This window comes from Herpailurus yagouaroundi, unplaced genomic scaffold (assembly GCF_014898765.1).
Source record: "Herpailurus yagouaroundi ecotype Mexico unplaced genomic scaffold, PumYag 140, whole genome shotgun sequence".
NCBI classification, from domain to species: domain Eukaryota; kingdom Metazoa; phylum Chordata; class Mammalia; order Carnivora; family Felidae; genus Herpailurus; species Herpailurus yagouaroundi.
In genome coordinates, this window is record NW_024412395.1 from 91,606,193 (window position 1) to 91,630,166 (window position 23,974).

The 23,974-nt window shown below is 33.5% G+C and overlaps 1 protein-coding gene across 2 annotated transcripts in view; it reads left to right on the forward strand.

Annotated features, from left to right (window-relative positions):
• SPAG16 (sperm associated antigen 16) overlaps positions 1–23,974 on the forward strand; it is a 1,036,541-nt gene that overhangs the window by 557,362 nt on the left and 455,205 nt on the right. The gene's annotated exons all lie outside the window — the stretch shown is intronic.

The following is a 23,974-nucleotide window of genomic DNA, read 5'->3' on the forward strand; positions in this document are numbered from 1 at the left end:
ATATTTAGAAGAGAGGGCAAATAAGGTGCTTGCAAAAAGGCAACAGGTTTTCTGGGAGGATTTGTTGAAAGGATATGCTCTTTCCTATGCATATGCTGACTGTCCTCTGAGGCCATGTGCCATTAATTATGCTGTTTTTTCTCAGCACCAAACTCACGCTTCCATATCTGTTTTTTTGTGATGCTGCACCTGGAACTTTGCAGATTACATTTTTGCTTTGCTAGTAGCCTCTGTTAGGCTTTGGCAATAGGAAGTGCTTGTAGGAGACTGCAAGGTTGAGGGGGTAAAAGGGAACTTTCTGCTCCCTGTCTCCTTCCTATGGGCTTCTTCTGGACTTGCAGTTCTAGTCAGCATCACCCTAGCAACACCTCACCTCTGCAACACCACTTTGTTCTTATCACAGCAGCTAAATCCAGTTGGTAGTTTTTCCAGTGCTTGAAGAAACAGCTGCATCATGCTGTCATCAAAAACATTAGCTCCTGCAGACAGGCACCCCCTTCTCAGAGGTCTGTGTTCCCAGTTCACCATGGCCCCTTTTCTGAGCTGAGGAACACTGCTCTTTTTCCGTTTATTTACCCTGTTAACAACTTTATACATAGTTAACGATCTTATATATTAAATTCTTACTGTTAAAATGGTAAGTGTAAGTTTTGTCTCCTGACTGACAAATATAGGACATTAATGAATAAATAACATAACCCACCTGAGATATAAAGATTCAGCTAAATAATGTTTGGCATACTCTGCATGAGAAAATATGGCTCCTAATAATACAATTTGGATCTATTTCTATATAAAATAGTGACAATTTAAGATATGTTTTAATTCTCAAATAGACACCATTTACTTATCTGGAATAATCATATGTAATTCTTAATCTTATTATGTTTCTATATTATGCAGATTTAGTAAATATATAATAGTATACTGGAATCAAAAAATAATTGAGGTATGATTGACATAGAAAAAGCTATACATATTTAATGTATACAACTTGATGAGTCTGGTGATAAGTATACACCCATGAAGAAATATATACAATCATCAATACCTGACGTAAACATATTCATCACCTCCAAAAGCTTTTTCCTGTCTTCTTTTATTATTATTATTATTATTACTGATTTTGTTATTATTATTATTATTAATATTTGTAGTAGTCATAAGAGTTCTTAATATAAAACCTAGCCTCTTAGTACAATTTTAAATATGCAATACAGTGTTTTTAATTATAGGTACTATGTTATATGGTAGATTATAAGACTAATTCATTTTCTATAACTAAAATTTTAACACTAGTGTCTAATTTTAATCTTCATCACCTTTGGCTTAGATGAGAATTCTAATAGATGATTGTGGTATGTTCTAAAATATAATATTTTTTCTAATGTTTTAATTATTCAGAGTGTTTTTTATTTTTTTATTAATTTACTTTTAACCTGAAATTCAAATTTATTTATTTATTTATTTATTTATTTATTTATTTATTTATTTATTTATTTATTTTCAAGTCAGCTAACATACAGTGTAGTCTTGGCTTCAGGAATAGCTTCCCTTTATCAGATATGTCATTTGCAAATACCTTCTCCCATTCTGTCAGTTGCCTTTTAATTTTAGATAGTTTTCTTTGCTGTGCAGAAGCTTTTTATCTTGATGAGGTCCCAATAGTTCATTTTTGCTTTTATTTCCTTAGCCTTTGGAGACATGTCAAATAAGAAGTTTTTGTGGCTGAGGTCAAAGAGGTTGCTGCTTGTTTTCTTCTATAGGATTTTAATGGTTTCGTCTCACACTTAGGTCTTTCATCCATTTTGAATTTATTTTTGTGTGCATTGTAAGAAAGTGGTCCAGTTTCATTCTCTGCATGTTGCTGTCCAGTTCTCCCAGCATCATTTGCTAGAGAGAATATCTTTTTCCATTGGATATTCTTTCCTACTTTGTCAAAGATTAGTTGGCCATATATTTGTGGGTCCACTTCTGGGTTCTCTATTCTGTTCCATTGGTCTATGTGTCTGTTTTTGTGCCAATAGTATACTGTCTTGATGATTGCAACTTTGTAGTAGAGGCTGAAGTCTGGGATTGTGATGCCTCCTGCTTTGGTTTCCTTTTTCAACATTACTTTGGCTATTTGGGGCCTTTTGTGGTTCCATACAAATTTTATGATTGTTTGTTCTAGCTCTGTGATGAATGCTGGTGCTATTTTGATTGGGATTACAATGAATGTGTAGATTGCTTTGGGTAGTATTGACATTTTAACAATATTTATCCTTCCAATCCATGAGCATGGAATGTTTTTCCATTTCTTTGTGTCTTCTTCAATTTCTTTCATAAGCTTTCTATAGTTTTCAGCATACAGATCTTTTACATCTTTGGTTAGGTTTATTTCTAGGTACTTTATGGTTTTTGATGTGATTGTAAATGGAATTGATCCCTGATATCTCTTTCTGTTGCTTCATTATAGGTGTATAGAAATAAGACCAATTTCTTTACATTGATTTTGTATCCTGTGACTTTGCTGAATTCCTTTATCAGCTCTGGCTGCTTTTTGGTGGAGTCTTTCGGGGTTTCCATGCAAAGTATCATGTCATCTGCTAAGAGTGAAACTTACTTCTTCTTTGCCAATTTGGATGCCTTTTATTTCATTTTGTTGTGATTGGTGAGGCTAGGACTTCCAACGTTATGTTAAACAACAGTCGTTAGAGTGGACATCCCCATCATGTTCCTGATCTCTGGGGGAAAGCTATGAGTTTTTCTCCATTAAGGATATAAGCTGTGGGCCTTTCATATGTGGCTTTTGTGATGTTGAGGTATGTTCCTTCTATCCTGACTTTCTTGGGCGTTTGTATTAAGAAAGGATGCTGTATTTTGTCAAATGCTTTTTCTGCATGTTGACAGGTTCGTATGGTTCTTATCCTTTCTTCTATTAATGTGATTTATCATGTTGATTGATTTGCAAAGATTGAACCAACCCTGTATCCAGGAATGAATCCCACTTGATCATAGTGAATAATTTTTTTAATGTACTGTTGAATTAGATTTGCTAGTATCTTGTTGAGAATTTTTGCATCCATATTAATTGGGGATATTGACCTGTAGTTCTCCTTTTTAGTGGGGTCTTTGTCTGCTTTGGAAATCAAGGTAATGCTGGCTTCATAGAATGAGTCTGGAATCTTTTCTTCCATTTCTATTTTTTGGAACACTTTGAGAAGAATAGGTATTGACTGTCCTTTAAATGTCTGGTAGAATTCCCCTGGAAGCTATGTGACTCTTATTTGTTGGGAGATTTTTGATAACTGATTCAATTTCTTTGCTGGTTATGGGTCTGTTCAAATTTTCTATTTCTTCACATTTGAGTTTTGGTAGTGTGTGAGTGTCTGGGAATTTGTCCATTTCTTCCAGATTGTCCAGCTTGTTGGCATATGATTTTTAATAGTATTCTCGAATAATTGTTTGTATTTTTGTATTGATGTTTGTGATATCTCCTCTTTCCTTCATGATTTTATCTATTGGGTTCTCTCTCTTTTAATTTTGAGAAGTCTGGTTAGACTGTTTACTCTTTGAAAACAACTCTTAGATTCATTCATCTGTTATTCTGTTTTTTGGGATTCTATATTGTTTATTTCTGCTTTAATCTTTATTATTTCTCTTCTTCTGCTGGCTTTGGGCTTTCTTTGCTGCTGCTTTTCAAGCTCCGTTAGGTGTAAGGTTAGGTTGTGTATTTGGGACCTTTCTTGTAATGTATTTTCCTCTTAGGACTGCTTTTGCTGCATCTCAAAGGGTTTATACTGTTGTGTTTTCATTTTAATTTGTTTCCATATATTTTTTAATTACTTCTTTAATTTCCTGGTTGACCCATTCATTCTTTTGTAGGGTGTACTTTAATCTCCATGTATTAGTCATTCAGAGTGTTTTTAAAAACTATAATTAAAAAACTGATTCCCAATAGATTCAGCCCTACTTAGAATGACTTTAGACATTCTGATGATGACTTTTCTCCATGATCCTGATATCCACATACTGTCTTCCAGTGATGCCTGGTAGACACTGATATAACAGGTCAAAATTGCTCCAAATTGATGCCAATTTTTTTTATATTTTAAATTTACCATCAATGTGAAGAACTTACTTGCATCATGAAAAACAAAAATTATATACCAATTTTGAAGCTGAGGTAGTGGAAATATAATGGCAAATAAGGGAGACATTGATTATTTCTATAGTGGCTATTGATATATCTTTGAATCATAATCAAAACCCTTGGTTGTAATTTAAAATTTCTTATGGATCAATACTTTGTAGATGTGTCTAAAAGCAATATCTTGCTTTAAAATTTCATAGGTTATTGGGACTGGCTTAGTGATTTAAAGGGAAAAGTTATTTGCCTTGGTAAGATGCTGGTGGAAGCTGGGACCTATACTCTTATCCTGATGCCACATGGTTTTTAATAAAAATTATAATTATAATTATTTAATTTATACATAAATTATTTAATGGTAATAAAATTATTATTTATTAATTATTATAATTTATTTAATAAAAGTTCTATTTATAGACTCTACTTATCAGAGAAGGAGGAGTTTAAAATATATTCTTCTCTTTTAGAACTTGATTTTATCTTTGAGCTCTTGGGATTAGTCTTGAGAATCCTTTAGTTGATGTCAAGTCCCTAGCCTTGCAACTGCTCCTCAGTTGGACATTACTTGCCAAAAACATCTAATTAGCTCCTTATCAAAAAGTTGAATAACTGGGAACCATAATTAACATAAAAAATCCCAAATCAAGAACCACTTTTACTAAGTGCTAATAAGAATCTCTGAACAGTATCTGTGGCACTCTTAGTCTGGATGTGTCGACACTCTACAAAGTTTCTATGAATAATAGAAATAATACTTATTTCTATGAAATAAGTATTATTTCTATGATCTTTGGGATGATCGTTTATATAAAGTAGAAATTTATATATGTTTCAATTATTGAGTACTGATTTCTACCTTAATTTTCAAATAAATTTGTTAGAAATCAATCTTAATGTACATGTGCACACTTACACACACACACACACACACACACACACACACACACACACACACCATTGTATCCTAAGTAGGGAGTGCTTGACACATGACAGTTTGGTTGCATGAATGATAAAGAAAAAGTCAACATATACATAAGGAGAAAATGCCCTCCCCACTTCCATCTACATTCAAACTAAAATTTGTTCAGTCTTAAACAAAAAATTTGTCGTCTTATCCTACACGAATCTTTAAAGTGATTAAAATGTGATCAGAAAATAAAAAAAGATATCAGTCAACTATAAAAAATATCTTGTGTTTTTTAAAGCGTATAAGTATTCAATATTATCAATATATTATCAATATCGTCAGTATGTCAATGTATTATCAATTATCAATATATTATCAATAATATCAATATAATATTATCAATACATATTTATAAAATAACTGAAGTGTTAGGCTGTGTTATAGACATTAGAAAAATTTAAGACTCCATTACTGCATTCAATAAAATTACAAGTAATTTTAAAGCAATCAGAGAATATGCAATGCATGTGAAGTTTATAATATCAGGTAGGGTATTCCGGGTGACTCCTCCTTGCTTTTCTTCAATGATAGGTATTTGGCTGAGTGGCTCTTCCAGACTTTCACTCTGATATTTGGAAGGCAGGTCATATACCTGCTTAGTGTATAGCTTGAAGGGAAGGGGCTGGAAACCACCAAAATGTTATTGAGTATAGCTGTCCCCACTGCTGTAACAAGATATTATACTGGCAAGAATTGAGTGATTTAAAACAAGGACAAAAGGACACAGAGGTACTTGTAAAACTCAGCAGCATCTGAACCCCAAACAGTGAGATATAAATCTGTTGACCTTGTATCAAGAAGCATTGTTTCAGATACCCTCAAGATTTGGTTGAGTAAGAAAAATAAAGCAGGTTTAAGAACTATGTTTAGAAAAGTAATTTGTGATTACTGCTACATTACATTGACTGGAAGCCAATATGTTGGAAACCTTGGGTGTTTTTGAGATAATTTTATTGACAAGAAAACCATGAGTTTATCCTCAATAAACCCTGACTCTTCAAAACTATAAAACAGTCCTCAAGGTCCCAAACTTGCATCAAAAGGAAGTTCACTTCTAGTGTTTTACAGAGCATGGTGAAGGCCCAGAACACAGCACCCACTTTAGATGTGGTCATAAAGGGTAATGGACAAGAAATATAACTTTTTGTGAACAAAACAAGAGGCCACAGAGAACCATGGGCACAGAAGCTCCTCTTAGGGAAAGAGACATGATTCAGTCAAAGAATTTTCCTCAGTGCCATGGCAAAGTTCCTCATGATACCTGCCCAGGATTCTATCACTATTTAGACAAGCAACTCTTGTGTGTTCCCCCTTTTTCTACTTTCCATATTGCAGTTTGTGTTACAGTTATTCTGTCCTTCCTTCATTATTGTACATTGTTTGTGATGATAGTAAAGGCAGAAAACTTGTCTTTTATTTGGTTGGCCACCGGAATGTAAGATGCCTCTGACCCTAGTGGAACTGACTGTGCATCATGCAGAGATCATGCATTGTGAGGTACATGCAGTAAATGAGTAGAACTTTGTGTTGTCTTCTTTGGTAGGCAGGGTGGGAGGTCAGTGAGAACATGTGGAAGGAAAGATGGTGCAGATATTTGGTGGGCAAAAGTCCCCATGTGGCAGAGATTTCTAGCTATTAACCAGAAGCCACTCTCTCCTTCTTCCATATTATTAGTTGTGTGCCTGGCTGACTATCTAATTTTTTCCAGCCTCCTTTTAGTTAAGTATGGTTATGTTACTAAGTTCTCTATAACAGAGAATTAGTTGAAGTGGTGTGTGCCATTTCTATGTTCTTTTCCCCTTGTAAGATGGGATATCCATGACAAGGACAAGAGTAATCTTCAAAGTCAATTATTTAAAATGACAGAGCAGTCATTAGTCTGCTTGAAGTAAACCACTCCATTCTCTACCTCCAGTTGGCCTGCAGTGTGCTCTGGACTTTTAAACAATAAGAAAATAATTTTTTGTTTCACTTGAGACATTATATTTCCAGTCTATTTGTTATAGCGCTTTAGCCTGTCCAGTCTAATATTAGGTACCCTATGAATACTTTTCCAGCGATATGTTTTCCCCTCATGACATAGTAATAAGGCAACTAAGACAAGCCTTGTGCTATTCTCAGTATTATTTGGATGGGGTAGTAATAGAAAGTCAATATTAGTAATAAATGTCTGTTCAACTCCCTCTACTTTTTCTCCCCTTGCCCCTTCTATTTTCCATCCTTAATTCTGTTGTAATACTGTTGGAGCCTATAAAATCTTACATGCCAATAGCAATACCTGTAAGTCAAATAATTGGTTTGCATGGAAGTTAATGCCTATAAAAATAGTAAATTATAGGAAAATATTCAACAATTATATATTAGTGTCTCCATTTGTGGAAAACTGATTCAGTAATAATTATTTCATTTAAACAATAAAAGATACTGAGAATCTCAATTGTATAGTAGCATTGACTATATTTACTGTCAAGTACTGGTTTTGCTGATTGCAGTAAATCTGATAGAATATAAATATTACTTTTCATGTAGTTGACCTTACAGGTTTGTTTTTTTCAAAATTTATTTTGAAAATTATTTGAAAATTTCAAAATTTCAAAATTTATTTTTTTGAATTTTGAATTTTGAATTTTTTTGAATTTTGAAATTTGAAAATTTCAAAAATTATTTGAAAATGTAGATGGCATTCTATTGAGAGGCAGAAAATAAGTCAAATAAAAAAAATAAATATAGTATTTAAAAGTGTTAAGTTTGGGGGTGCCTGTTTGGTTCAGTCGGTTGAGTGTCCAACTCTTGATTTTGACTCAGGTCATGATCCCAGGGTTGTGGGATCAAGCCCCATGTTGGGCTCTGTGCTGAGTTGGAGCCTCCTTAGGATTCTCTCTCTCCTTCCCTCTGCCCCTCCCCACCTCTCTCTCTCTCTCCCTCTCCCTCTCTCTCCAAAAAAATAAAAATAATGATAAAGAATAAAAGTATTAAATTTGATAGAGAAAAAATAAACTATGAAAGTTGGAAGGGAATGATAGGCATTGGAAAGAATTATAATTTAAACAGGATGCTCAGGGAAATTCACACAATAAAGTTGATATTTGGGTAATCTGAAGTGGGTAAGGCAGCAAGCCAAGATGTCCAGGAGAACATTTCAAGATCTTCTTAGTAGTAAACTCCCATCTGGTGGTAGTAGGACTCATGTGACAAAGGAACAGGAAGGGGGCCAATGTGACTGGAGTGGAGTGAGCAGATGAGTGAATGGCAGAAGGAAGGCAGTTAGTTATATGGGGATGCACATATAACACAGGATATTGTAGCTTATTTGAGTGACTTGACCTTTATTCTCAATGGGATAGGAAGGCACTGGGGGATTTGGAACAAAAGAGTCACATATTCCAATTTACACTTTAATAGGATGACTCTGGTTACTGTGTTGAGATTGGACTGTGGCAGGGGAGGGGGGCTGAACAAAGGTAAGGCAAGAAGACCACCTGGGAAGGTATTGCAACAATCCAGGCCAAAAACAGTAAAGGTTTGCATCATAATGGGAATAGTGAGGATAATAAGAATTTTTGTATTCTGGATAGATTTGGAAAATCAAGCCAACAGCAATTGGCTGAGGTATTGTGTTGTAAGAGAAAGAGAAACAAACCACCCTCTTAAATTTTGGGATGCCTGAAAATCAAAAGGTTCATTCTCTTTATGCTGGGGCACTAATGTGAACTTTATAAAATGCTTTTCCAATCAGACTGATCAATAGGCATTCCAGAAAAGGCTGTACAATGAGGAATGCCTTCTCATTTTTCATCTAGCAGGTGATTTCAGTTGAAGAAACTGAATGTTCCTTCCTGCCCACTAGCACTTCTTCCTTCTTGATTTAATAATTCATTTCCAATCATAACCCTTGGGCTGGATAAGATGAGAGAAACAGAAGGCTATGGGTGAAGGGAACAACTAAAATTAAGAAAAAGGAAATGTAAAATATTAAGGTTCTCTTGTAGTGAGTAATCTTTTAATAATACATACTATTAATTTCTTTTGGACAAATAATGCACCAATGTAGACTCTAAAATGGGAAACATTTAATTTTTATTATAAAATTAGTAATAATAAGATAGCACCAAATAAATTATAAACAATGGAGTTAAAATGGGATTTAGTGTTTATAATGAACAATGTTCCATTAATATATTTTATGGTCTTTATGATTCATTTGCAAATTTGGCTATATTAGAGATGAAGGACATATTGTACAATATTAATATTTTTAAAACAATGTAAGAAGTGTTAAGAGTCAAGGGCATGGATTATTGGTACATTAATAACTGTCTGGTATTATAAAGACATCCCAGTTTGCCATGTATTACTTGAAAAGGCACCCAAGGTATATATTAACAGACTGCTAAAGCAATCCTTGAAGCATAATTATGTTACACTAAAAGGAATGGTAACATAAATTGACCTCTTGTGATCAATTTATTATCCTGTTCCATGGATAATAAGTCAATTATTACAAGTTCTTGAATTTTTGTTTATATTTAAATGAAGTTTCCCCTTGAAATATAGACTTTAAATTATACCTAAGTATTATTGAACATAAATGTGTAGATAAGCATAGAAGATGAAAAAATTAAAATAGCATGTTTTTTCACTATCCTCTTTGCCCCAAACATTTCATAATTAATAAACATTATTGAAGAAATACCTATTTTATGAATAAAAATATGTTAAAGCTAAAGTTCAAATTTCATTTAGCAAATTATAGAATGATTAAAAAATCATGAAGCTCTCACAACTAATATGGCTTTGTGTGTACGTGGGAAGAATGCATCAAGTAACACTGTCGACGGCAATAAATTTGATGCGATTGTACTTTCACATAACTATGCCTGGATTGACCAATCAAAGCAAGAAATTTAACATATTTAAAAAGAATGCAACACCCTTTTTTCACTCCACCAAAAAAGATCTGGTCACTAGATGAGTCTTAGTCCTCTTCAGTGCTAATGACTAAAAAGGTTTAGCATATTTCTTCATCAATATATATTAAAATAAAATGATCTATAGCCATAGTACACATGATGTAAAAAAAATGGAATCACATGTATTTTTATATTTAAGATTTGATCATATATACGTGTGTGTGTCTACTCACATGTTGGCATATGTCCATATTTTAGTATTAATGCAGTGAATTTAAATATTTAGCTCAAAATTACTTTCAGAGTTACATAAATAATTGACTATCTTAAATATTTTAAATATCCAATCAAAATGATATTTACTAATGCTTTATCAATGTCTACAAAACCAACTTGTTTGAAAACCATTTATTTGAGACAGCAAAAACTAAGTATTATCATGTCCCTGAAACATTGTTTTGGAATTGCTGAAATTGTTTTCATTTAAAGTAAACTCTAAGATTTGATTCAGTTGTTATTGAAATGAACTGAATGTCCAACTGCATCAAATCAAAATAAAAGAACTAAACTAGATGATATAAAAATAGCAAGCAATAAAAATTTAGGTGGAATTAATCTACTTTCTTATATAAAGCCATACTATTAGATAGGAAATACTGCCTAATAATGGTTAATTTGTTTTCTTAAATAAAACACTAGGGAATACAATTTTCATAGAAATTTTAAATAATTTAATGTGTGTCCTGCATAGAAAACAGACCAGACCATCTTCAGTCAAAGAACATGGAATGATTATCCCCTAGTCTGGCCTTTGGTCACCTCACAGTCTAGAATGGGTTCTGCACGAAGCAATACCTCTAGGAGTATTTAACTTTGTAGAAAAGTCATCCCTTTTCATTTGGCCAACAACTTTATAAATCATTTACTAGATGTGACCACAGAATTACTAAAAATTGCTTTCTTACTTAGAAATTATTCACTCAATTTTTTTTCAGTATTTACCAACTATGTACCAAGTCATATCCCTGGAACTGGGGACATAGCATAAACTGGACAAACAAAGCCACAGTCCAAGTGGAGATTACATTATAGAAGGTGTCACTGATTATCCACACCTTATAAATTATTAGACAAGCTCTCTACTTGGCCATTGATCTAAAGATTAATTCCTTAACTCTAGAGATGCACAACAACCAAAACTGAGAGTGACTGGCTTTCTGAGGTGTTGTGAGTGTTTTGAGTGTGTCCTACTTCTCTCTTTAGTGGAAAGAACTATAGCCTTAGGAGTAATATTCACCAATGAGCTGGGAATTTAAAATGGTGCTGAATCTCCTCATCTTTTTAAAGATAATTTTTTTTCATTTGCATTTGGGTTTTATTAGTAGCCTGTAGGTGTCCATAACACATAAACTGTCCATTTTAAGACAGCTTAAAGCAGTTTTTACTTGAAGAATGAACTTTTCTGTGATGATTCTATTTCAGCTTGGGTTGAGGTTATTATGTCAGTTTGTTTTTATTTTGAGTAAGGAAGATTTTGGTGAATTTTAGAATAATATAAATTAGCAAGAAGCAATCTAAAATGCTATTCAGCAAAAACAATTGGAAATAATTATAAGATGTGTTTTATTTATTTTTTTGTTTACTTTTTACCTCGGGCTAGTAAGACCACCTAAATTATATAACTTCTAAATATACAGACAGATTCAGAGGGGCCCCCAAATTATTTTTTCTTACTTATGCTAAGTAATGCAGACACTTAAAAATTAAGCTTAAAAGGGTAGAATGAGTTAGAGTTACTTTATTATTCTCTAAATACATGTCACAGTAAAATTTCTTACTCATAAATTTAAAACTTAAAGTTACTGTTGGAGGGTCACCTGGGTGGCTTAGTCGGTTAAGCACTGACTTCAGCTCAGGTCACAATCTCGCAGTTCGTGAGTTTGAGCCCCACATTGGACTCTGTGCCTACAGCTCAGAGCCTGGAGCCTACTTCAGATTATGTGTCTCCCTCTCTCTCTGCCCCTCCCCTACTCGCTCTCTCAAAAATAAATAAACAGTGGGGCGCCTGGGTGACTCAGTCGGTTGAACGTCCGACTTCAGCTCAGGTCATGATCTCACAGTCTGTGAGTTTGAGCCCCGGTAGGGCTCTGTGCTGACAGCTCAGAGCCTGGAGCCTGCTTCAGATTCTGTGTCTCCTTCTCTGTCTAACCTCTCCCCTGTTCATGCTCTGTCTCTCTCTGTCTCAAAAATAAATAAAAAAAAAAACATTAAAAAAATAAATAAACATTAAAAAATTAAAGTTACTGCTGGAAATTCATAGTGGTTATCTAAATATGCATTTTAAATGGTGCAACATTTTAGCCTAGAAACACAAAACAGATCTTTATATAAAGGCCCTAACTACTGTAAAAAAAAGTGAGCATTTGACATTTTTTTCTTGATTATCATTGCCCACATTACTGACCAATTTATAAAAGCATCTGATGCTTCCAATTTTAGAGATGATGTATAACTTTTGTTGTCTCTTCCTATAGCTATCATGTGACAAATGTATTTTTTAGAGAATATTAATGTCAGCATCTCCAGAATAAATTTAACTTTATTATTTTACATATATGAATTAATGTATCATAGGTATATGCAAAATTATAATAAATTATATGTCTGTGAACCAAAGATGCTGCCTGCATGCTTGATATTCATTATGAATTGTAAATTTCTTCTACAAATAACATTAACAAACACATGTTAATTATATATGCAGGCATCTTTATTCCTTGCTCTCATTTCCTCTTACTCATTTCTAAGCAGGCTACAAATTCTTAGACTTGAGACATTCAGCAATATCTCTAAAAATAAATGAGCTATTACCTGAATTATCATGTCTTTTATTGTTTGTATTCATATCCTTACCACTATAATCTGCCTAAGGACCCAATCCCTAAATTGGAATTGATTGTTGACTATTCCTTTAGAAGCTATTGGAATTAATTCCATTAGACTGATAGCCCTGTTTATTTGGATCACCACAATAAATCAGCTATTATATTATAGATATTATCCATATATCTACCAATCAGACTTGATCTCTCATTTACCTCTGATCTCCCTTCCACTGTATGCTTTGGAATTCAGTATCTGTTATCAGCAAAATATTCTGTATCCTCAATATCTTCAATGAATTCTTTCATCTTCTTGCTTAAACTGTTTTCTCTTGAGGAAATTGAACCCCTTTTTTAATAGAGCCTCTATCTCCCTTCTCTTAATCCTTACCCCCCAAATTTATACCTCCTAATGCATGTAGATCCTGTCTTTGAGATGCATACATAACATATACTTTAAGGTTCTGCGCACATCATCATATATTAATTCATCTATATAAAATAGTAAATGTTAAATTTGTCTGGAATACTGACACAAATGCCACCTACCACTGGACCTTGAGGTTTATTCACTAATGTGTTCTTATTACCCAAACAGATCTTGGATCTTACTGGGAATGTAATAAACATTTAATTAATATATAAACTAATGGTTTATGTTGGTACCATGCTCTTCACACTCAATTCCAGACCACTTTTCCTTCCTTCCACCTTCTCCCAAACCACACCTTCTTAGAAGCACATGCTTTGAGACTGTACCATTAGCCACTCCATTTTATAGTCATATACTCACCTCCTGGTCATCAACTTCATATTTTGAATAATTTAACTCATGGCTTACTGTCTACATTGAGTGCAACATCAATATCCAAGCAGAAAATTTATTTAACACCTTGGCTTCCTGGTTTCTTCATCCCCTTACTTTCAAATACTTTCAAATTTTGATTGTAAATTTTCTACTTTGTAAGAATCATCTTCCTTCTCTCTGGCTTGTATAGTTCAATATTACCACTCTAACAATTCTTTCCAGTGATATTGGTAATTCATTGCTGTCACTGTTTTGTTCTTGCCCTTGATAATACCTTTCTGTTTCCTTCTTACCCAGAGTGGATCCCAGTGTCCATTACAGTGACCTCTCTTTCCCACATAATTTCAGTTCCTTTGGTCCTCTGTTCCTCCACGTTTCTTTCCTGCCAAAACCCCAATCCTGGTTAAGCCAAATTCTCTGCCTACTCTAAGACTGTACCTGATAAGCTAAGCATGAGTAGGACAAACAAACAAAAAGAAAAAAATGAATCATGCTGACTGTTTTTACTTATATTTATACCATCAACTCACCAGTCGAATCCTATTTTACCTCCTCTGTTGATTAACTTTCTATCATACGAGATGAATATTTCATATCTTCCTCTTCTATTCTTAAACCCCTAATACCTTCCATATTCCTTTTCCTCTGAACTGATGGCCTGGATTTTTTTATTTCACTAAGCAAATAGAAGCATTCAGAATAAAACTATCTTCCCACTACCAAATCCATCAATCATTAGATAGATAGATAGATAGATAGATAGATAGATAGATAGAACTTTTTTTCCCCTTTCTATCCAGATATTGGCTCAGTGGTTGTATTTTGGACTGGTTTGCCTGGGATAGGATGGTTTAAAATGGCTCCATTCACATGTCTAAAGCTTCAACTGGGACAACTGGGGCCACTCTCCCTGGGGTCAGCTCTGCATCCTCCAGGAGAGTTTCTCTGCATGGTGGCAAAAAGGGCCCAGCAGCAAGAAAGAGCAGTCCTAAGTAAATAAGAACTTGTTTGAACCTCCACTTGCTGTTGTCCCATTGACGTAACAAAATCACATAGCTGAGACCAAGATCAATGTGGCAGGGGACCACTCAAAATTGTACATATAGAGATAGGAATAATGACAACCATTTTGTAAGCAATCCACCTTCTTTCTCACCATTTATTCCTATTATAATCATCCCTTTGCAAATATAAATGTAGTATTGTACCTATATTTTAGCTATATTTTATATCATGAAATGCAGTTATTCAGCTGATCTAGGTGCTTAAATAGACTTTTATGATCAGTCTAGGAAAAAATGGAGTCTGAATTTTTATTCCAATACTTACAAATTGTTGGAAAAATTCTTGCAAATACATTGTTGGAATAATTTCAGCCTGTCTTTGCTTCTCTGTTCAGTAAATTTCAGATGACTCCATATTAGTTTTTATACCTTTTTATTTTTGGTTAGTTTAATACAATATGTTTAGAAGTGGTAGTTGCCATGTACCCTTCACCCAAATTCCCCCAATGGTAATATGTGATCATTGTATATTATCAAAACTAGTAAGCTGACATTAGTATAGTATTATTAACTCAAGCACAGTTGTATCTCACCAGTTTCTACATGTAGTTTCATGTGTGTGGGTATATAATTGTATAAAAATTTTATCACATGTGTAAATTAGAATAACATAATGAACACCATAATCAGGATACAGACTTTTCCATCACCATAAAGAAATTCCCTTCTGTTACCCCTTAATGATTATACTCTTTCCCGAATTCTAACCCTTGGCAACCAGTGATCTGTTCTCCATTGCAGTAATTGTCAATTCACAATTGTTATATAAATTGAATCATATCATATAATATATGTCCATATGAGTTTGGCTCCTTTTCAATCAGCAAAATGCCCTTGAGATTTGTTCAACTATTTTGTGTATTGATGGTTCATTCCTTTTTATTGCTAAACAATAGTCTATTCTGTGGTTATATCTTAGTTTATTTTTCTGTTTGTTCCTTGAAAGACATTTTATTTGCAGTTTGAGGATAATACCAATAAAGCTGCAATGAACATTATTGTGTACAGATTTTTTTGTGTGAGTGTAAGTCTTCATTTTTCTAGGATACATGACCAAGAGTGCAATTACTGAGTGGTGTCGTAAATATATATTTAACTTTGTAAAAAACTGCCCAACTATTTTCCAGTGTAACTATATACTATTTTACATTCCCATTGGTCGTATATGAAAAATTTATCTATATTTTTGTCAGAATTTGGTACTACCAATATTTTTTATTACCTTAGCCATATTAATAAGTATGTAATAGTATCACGGTTTTGTGTTTCTCTAATGACTAATGTTGAATATGTTTCCATGTACTTATTTTCCATCTATGTATCTTTTTTGGTGAAATATCTCTTCATATTCTCGATCATTTTCTTTTTTTCTTTTTCTTTTCTTTTCTTTTCTTTTCTTTTCTTTTTTTTTTTTTTTTTTTTTTGAGAATGAGAAAGCGCATACGCGCACAGCGGGGGGGAAAAAGGCAGAAAGAGAGGGAGACTGAATCTGAAGCAGGCTCCAGGCTCTGAGCTGTCAGCAGAGTCTGATGTGGGGCTCAAACCCACAAACTGTGAGATCATGACCTGAGACAAAGTCAGAGGCTTAACCGACTGAGCCACCCAGGCGCCCCTCTGGCTCATTTTCTAATTGGATTGTTTATTTTATTGCTGTTGAGTTTCTGTTTAAAGTTCTTTAAATATTCTGAGTGCATACCCTTTGTCGAAAGTTTTGTGTGAAGTTTAGGTAGAGGATTTTTTTTTTTTTTGCTTATAAATTACCAATTTTTCCAATACTGTTTGATGAAAGTTCATAAGCAAAAGCACACAAAAAAATCTGTGCCATTTATTTCTCCACCAATACCATACAGTCATGATTACTATAGCCACATAAGCCTTAATATCAGATAGTGTGATTCTTTTATGGTGTTTTTTTCTTTTCTTTTTTTTTCCCCCCCAAAATTATTTGGGCTATTTGAGTTCTTTTGTTTTAACTAATCTATTTTTTTTCCACATCTAAAATCACTTTAGCTGGTCTGCCCCTAACTAGTGTCTTATTTATCCCTACTTTTTTTCATGATTCTCCTAAACTAAACTCCTTATAGATTCTTCTCTAACAGTCTATCCTGTTTTTTTTCTTCCAACTTTGAGTTGAAGATTAGCCCCTTCTAAGAAGCCTCCTTGCCTAACCTCAGTCTCTGATGGCCACACTTTTCTTTCCTATTTCCTTTTTTCTTATTAGAGTCAGACTGTGAGCTTTTAAGACCTTAAGCACACACACAAAAATAATTCCTCCCATATATAATTAAAAATTAAACAAACAATAAAAGATGTGTGTAAAGTCCATCAAAATTTGATTTATCCCCATGAAAAACCCCTTTAAATCTACTCTACTCTATTTTTAAAAAAATTCTGTCCTCATTTTTTTTTCCCTTTTTCTCTTTGCCCTTTATCCTCCTTCCCATTTTGGTGCAGCCGCTTTGCTGGTGCCTTAGGCACATGCTTTGTCATTCTATTGGGTAACCCAACATTGGCTTTTATGAATAATTTGTTCTATGTCATAAAGCATTCATGTTTCTGCTCTAGTTCTCTTTATCTTTGTTGCCCTTCTGCCACATCATAATCTCCTATTTTCTCTGCCTTTAAAAATACCCTGTGTAGCCCGTACTGGCTAATTAATGCCATGTTGTCTTATCTTCTTCCTCACATTTCAAAATCTATTCTTAAATCTTTGCCCTTTTCAAAACAACTGGGTTTTTTTTTCTATATTTTCCTATATATATATTTATGTTACACTTCTTCCATAGATTGCAAATAAATTACTCCTCTGTAGCTCCTCTCTCCTTAGAAAGATATATATCCTACAGTGTCTGAATTTAAATAAACAGTTCCATACAGTTTCTTTCCATTCGTTATCTTCTGCAATAGGATCTCTTTGGCCTTGTCGTCACATAGCAATACTGAATGGGAACAAAAGCAATCTGAGCACCTTTCGAAACTTCCTGTCTTTGGATAGTTTATTAACATCTATAGATGAAGAGAGAATTCAAATTAGGTGAAAATACTGCATATAAATATCTATCTTTTCTTGAGATGGTAATACCTTTAAACTATAACACTCCTTTTTAATGTGCAATTTTTACTCATCTAACACTGGATGAGTAAATTCTCTAATCAATTACAACATTTTGCCAAAATGATCATAATTCATCACATTCATTTGTTTCTACTGTGAGGTCTTTGGTACTCAACCTTTCTCAATAAAACAAATAAATTTCAACCGTTGGATTGAAAGAACATTTTCACTGAATATGTAACTCCAAATATTATTTACCATGCCTACATGTGCGCTTTATTTTGATTGCATAATGAGGTGTATGAAAGCAGGTTTGAGTCTGACAATATTAAAGACATCTATGTACAAAAACACCTCTGATCCTCAATGCAGGTGAGAAAATTCTAATCAGCAGATCCAGGTTATTTTCTAAAACTAACATTAATTAAGATGACTTCTTTCTTTCTGCCCCTTAGCAAATCTTCGCTCTATAACTCTGCTTCACTGAGTACAAGCCTAACATGTGTGAACAAAATGTAGCCTTTATTCAGATGACACAGAAATATATAATGTTGGATCAGAAGTAACTGAAGCTTCTTTCACTGCATATATCTGCAGTTAGGTGACATGAACTGGCAATATTTCTTATTCATGAGTTCTACTACATGAGAAGGAGGATTCACCTGAATCTTAAACTGTTATAAACCATTAATGTATTCTAACTTGGAATTAGATAAGTTGATCATATTATATCAAAGGAGTTCCCACAATGGCTGCTTCACACACGTCAAGACTTCTCTTTTAGATTCCCATTCCTGTGGCCTGCAGCAATCTTTGCAAATGATCTTTATCTCCATTTATTCTTCTAAGAATTAAGAAAAAATGAGATTTTGAAAAAAAAAAACCCTCACACTATCAAATTACTTTTTTCTCTTCATATAGTCATGGATTTTTTTTTTAATTTTTTTTTCAACATTTATTTATTTTTGGGACAGAGAGAGACAGAGCATGAACGGGGGAGGGGCAGAGAGAGAGGGAGACACAGAATCAGAAACAGGCTCCAGGCTCTGAGCCATCAGCCCAGAGCCTGACGCGGGGCTCGAACTCACGGACCGCGAGATCGTGACCTGGCTGAAGTCGGACGCTTCACCGACTGCGCCACCAAGGCGCCCCATAGATTTTTTTTTTTTTAAATGCTAACTTATGTATGCTGTTGGAGGGATATACATACAGAGACAAACTCCTCTCATGTTTAAACCCTTCCCCTTCATCTGTGGTCTGTTTCAGTTGGAAGAGGAACATAGATCATTTGGCCTTTAACAAATGGCTTCTCCTGTGCAAAAGGTCTCCAGGGCATTTCACTGAAGTCAGTAGCTTCTAAATTGTCTTTGTAACTTCTCAAGACATTTTAAAAATATTGTTTAAGATAGCATCTCTTTTGCTTTAGAAATAAATTGTTTCTCATTTCTCCTTTGACATCGCTTTCTTTATAATACATTTGGCATAAACTTATTAATACTTATTCTTGGAAACACTTTTATTTAAAAAAAATTTTTTTTAATGTTTAGTTTTGAGAAAGAGAGAGACAGAGCACAAGTGGGGAAGGGACAGAGAGAAGAGGGAGACCCAGAATCCAGGCAGGCTCCGAGCTGTCAGCACAGAGCCCCAGTGGGGTTCAAACTCACGAACCATGAAATAATGACCTGAGCCGAAGTAGGATGCTTAACCAACTAAGCCACCCAGACGCCCCAGAAACACTTTTATTTAAATGGCCAAAATTTTCAAAATGCAGTCCCCATGTGCAAACATACAAGGCAATGAGGTTCAATTTCTTCTGTTTAAAACTCAAGATTTCAAAATTTGGGAATTACCTGTAAACTCTGAATAAGTAAGAAAATGAGGAACGTTTTGGAAATATAAAATTTATCTTCCTTTATATTTATAAGAACCTGCAGTATTTAACATTTGGATACTATGATGACACAAAATAAACATTAAAAGAAGAAATATGAATTATAAAAAATAATTTTAAAATTTTTCTAAGTATAGCAGAAATATAGAGCGTTTATGAATTCAAGGTTACAATAGTAACATGTTCCTTTAAGCTAAATAAATATTCAAAATCAAAATAGCAACATAGCAAGCCTTCCATGATTTCACTACTTCCTAATTTAAATAGTTATACAATATAAAAAAGACAGAAGAACATAAAACACAGAAAATAGGATAAGGAGCAAAAGAATGTCTCAGCGAGGCTTAGTTTTCACTCTTAACTTGATTTATTTATATTCTTATTTTTTCCAGAAAAGATTTAAACAAGCTTACAAGGATAAAATATGACAAAAACACATAAACTAAAGTTGAAGAAATGGATAAATATTGAGGAGAGATTATGGAACCAGAAATAAACTGAAATGCATGTTATAATAACTCATTTCTTAATACTGAGTCACACTTTTAACTTTAAGCTTTCAAATAGCCAGGAAATAATTCGTCTTTCATTTGTAAAATTGAGAATATTTGAGAAGCACTCAAACCTGATATTTAAGAAAAACGAAAAAAACCCCACACAATTATTAGTACTAACGGAGGATTTTAATTGATGAAGCTCATCAGAGAACATAGGTACATTAAATGGTGTTCTCAACAAATCCTTATTATAGGTACAACGATAAATTAAAAAGGGTAGCTTCCCATAATGCATAAATATATTCTAAGAACATCACCTAGGGTCAATCATTTAGGCATAATCCAAGGGATTACCAATTGGGAAACACCAGACTTCTCTCAGAAAATTGTTTTGAATCTATTTTAAACTATGGAGAAATTCAAGAAAAGCTAAATATGATAATAGGATACAAAAACACACTGAAGATATATTAAGAGAATAACTGATATTGAAGAAAATAAAAATAGTGATATAAAGGACACACATTAAAGGGCATTACAGAATGCAAAAAGTATATAAAAAGTTTTAAGGATTATAATAAATAAGAAGAACAGAGAATGTGGAGCTCTAAACTCCAGAAAATAAATATTTCCAAGGAGGGTCTGGAGGTAGGGAATAGAGAAACTTAGATTAATAGATTAATCATAGGGTTTTCCTATAACAAAATTGTAAACTACACATGGAACTCTTAGGATTTCTAAAATTTCTATTTAAAGAATATAAATATAAAATTAGATCAGCACTGGATAATCCCATGTGCATAGTTACCATTATGTGGATATAGCACATTTGTGTATGTATTCATTAGTTGATGGATATTTGAAATGTTTTCACTTTTTGACTATTTCAAATTATGCTGCTATGGGACATATGTTTTTATATCCTTTGGATTTAAATCTAGGAGTGGTATTGCTGGGTCACATGGTAATTCTATATTTAACATTTAGAAGAATAGCCAAATTACTTTTCAAGGCAGCTACACTGTTTACATTCCTACCAGAAATATATATGGGTAACCATTTGTCCACATCCGTGCTGATATATTATTATTATTTTAATTTCAATTTTTATTTTTATTTTTACTATTACTATTTTGTTAGTGTCTCATTGGGGTTTTTTTCATAACATGGTGTTGATATGCATTTTCCTAAGAATAGTAATGCTGACCATCTTTTCATGTGCTTATTAGCCATTTGTATATATTCTTTGTATTAATATAGAATCACAATTATTTCCCATTTTGATTGAATTATTTAACTTTGTTGAATTTTAAAATTTATGTACATATTTATTTATATATTAAATATCTTTATATATTATGAGACATGATTTTCAAATATTTTTTATTATTTTGCGAGTTATCTGTTCACTTTTTTGATAATACCATATTCTGAAAAAAAATGCTTTTAATTTTGATTAAGTCTAATTTATCAATAATTTTTTTATTGCTTATATTTTTGGTGTTGCATCTAAGGAAAAGCCAAAGTCAAGATCATAAACATTTGTTAAGTTTCTAATGTTTTCTAATAATTATATAAATTTCTTTTTTATGATTAGGTCTATAATATGTTTGGGGTTAATTTTAATATATGGTATAAGTAGTCCAAATTTATCCTTTTACATGTAGATATCCAGTTCCAAATTCAGTTGAAAATCACTTGTTGAAATTCTGTTATTTATAGGGGATTCTGGGTGGCACAATCAGAGAGTGTCCAACTTTGGCCCAGATCATGATCTCACAGATCCCTCATCAGGCTTTGCACTGACAGAGTGGAGTCTGCTTTGGATTTTCTGTTTCCTTCTCTCTCTGCCCCTTCCTTCCTACCTTTCTCTCTCTCTCAAAAATAAATAAACATTAAAAAAAAAAATCTTAATGGGCACCTGGATGACTCAGTTGGCTAAGCATCTGACTCTGGATAGTATCAACATCTTAACAATATATTTGTTCTTCCAATCCATGAGCATGGAATGTTTTTCCATTTCTTTGAGTGTTCTTCAGTTTCTTTTATAAGCTTTCTATAATTTTCAGCATACAGATCTTTTACCTCTTTGGTTAGGTTTATTCCTAGGTATTTTATGGTTTTTGATGCAATTGATTCCCTGATATCTCTTTCTTTTGCTTCATTATTGGTATATGGAAATGCAATGGATTTCTGTACATTGATTTTATATCCTGTGACTTTGCTGAATTCCTATACCAGTTCTGGCAGTTTTTTGGTGGAAATCTTTCAGGTTTTCCACTTAATTTTTTTTTAATGTTTATTTTTCAGAGAGAGAGAGAGAGAGACAGAGTGCAAGCAGGGGAGGGGCTGAGAGAGAGGGAGACACAGAATCCAAAGCAGGCTTCAGGCTCCCAGCTGTCAGCACAGAGCCCAACATGGAGCTCGAACTCATGGACCATGAGATCATGACCTGAGCCGAAGTCAGATGCTTAACTGACTGAGCCACTGAGGCACCCCTCAGGTTTTCCACTTAGAGTATCACTTCATCTGCAAAGAGTGAAAGTTTGACTTCTTCTTTGCCAATTTGGCTGCCTTTTATTTCGTTTTGTTGTCTGATTCCTGAGGTTAGGGCTTCCAACATTATGTTTAACAACAAGTGGTTAGAGTGGACATCCATGTCTGGTTCCTGATCTCAGAGGGAAACCTCTGAGTTTTTTCCCATTGAAGATGATATTAGCTGTGGGCCTTTCATATATGGCTTTTATGATGTTAAGTATGTTCCTTCTATCCTGACTTTCTTGAGGGTTTGTATGAAGGAAGGATGCTGTATTTTGTCAAATGCTTTTTCTGCATCATTGACAAGATAACATGGTTCTTATCCTTTATTCTATTAATGTGATGTATCACATTGATGGATTTGCAAAGATTGAACCAGCCCTGCAACCCAGGAATGAATCCCATTTGATCATGGTGAATAATTATTTTAATGTACTGTTGAATTAGATTTACTAGTATCTTGAGGATGTTTGCATCCATGTTGATATCCATCCATCAAGGATATTGGCCTGTAATTCTCCTTTTTAGTGGGATCCTTTGCTGGTTTGGGAATCAAGATAATGCTGGCTTCATAGAATGAGTCTGGAAGCTTTCCTTCTGTGTCTACATTTTGAAAACAATAGGTATTAATATTAACTCTGCTTTAAATTTCTTGTAGAATTCCCCTGGGAAGCCATCTGGCCCAAGACTCTTATTTGTTGGGAGATTTTTGATAACCGATTCAATTTCTTTGATAGTTATGGGTCTGTTCAAATTTTCTGTTTCTTCCTGTTTCAGTTTTGGTAGTGTGTGAGTCTCTAGGAATTTGTCCATTTCTTCCAGATTGTCCAGCTTGTTGGAATATAATTTTTCATAGTATTCTCTAATAATTGTATTTCTGTGGTATTGGTTGTGATCTCTCCTCTTTCATTTGTGATTTTAACTATTTGGGTTCTCTCTCTTTTCTTTTTGAAAAGTCTGGTTAGGGGTTTATCAATTTTGTTTATTCTTTCAAAAAACCAATTCTTAGATTCATTGATCTGTTCTGTGTTTTTGGAGTCTATATTGTTTATTTATGCTCTAATCTTTATTATTATTTTCTTCTGCTGGCTTTTGTCTTTCTTTGCTGCTGCCTTTCTAGTTTTTCTAGGTATAAGGTTAGGTTGTATATTTGGGACCTTTCTTGCTTCTTGAGATGGGCCTGAATTGCAATGTATTTTCATGCTAGGACTGCCTTTGCTGCATCCCAAA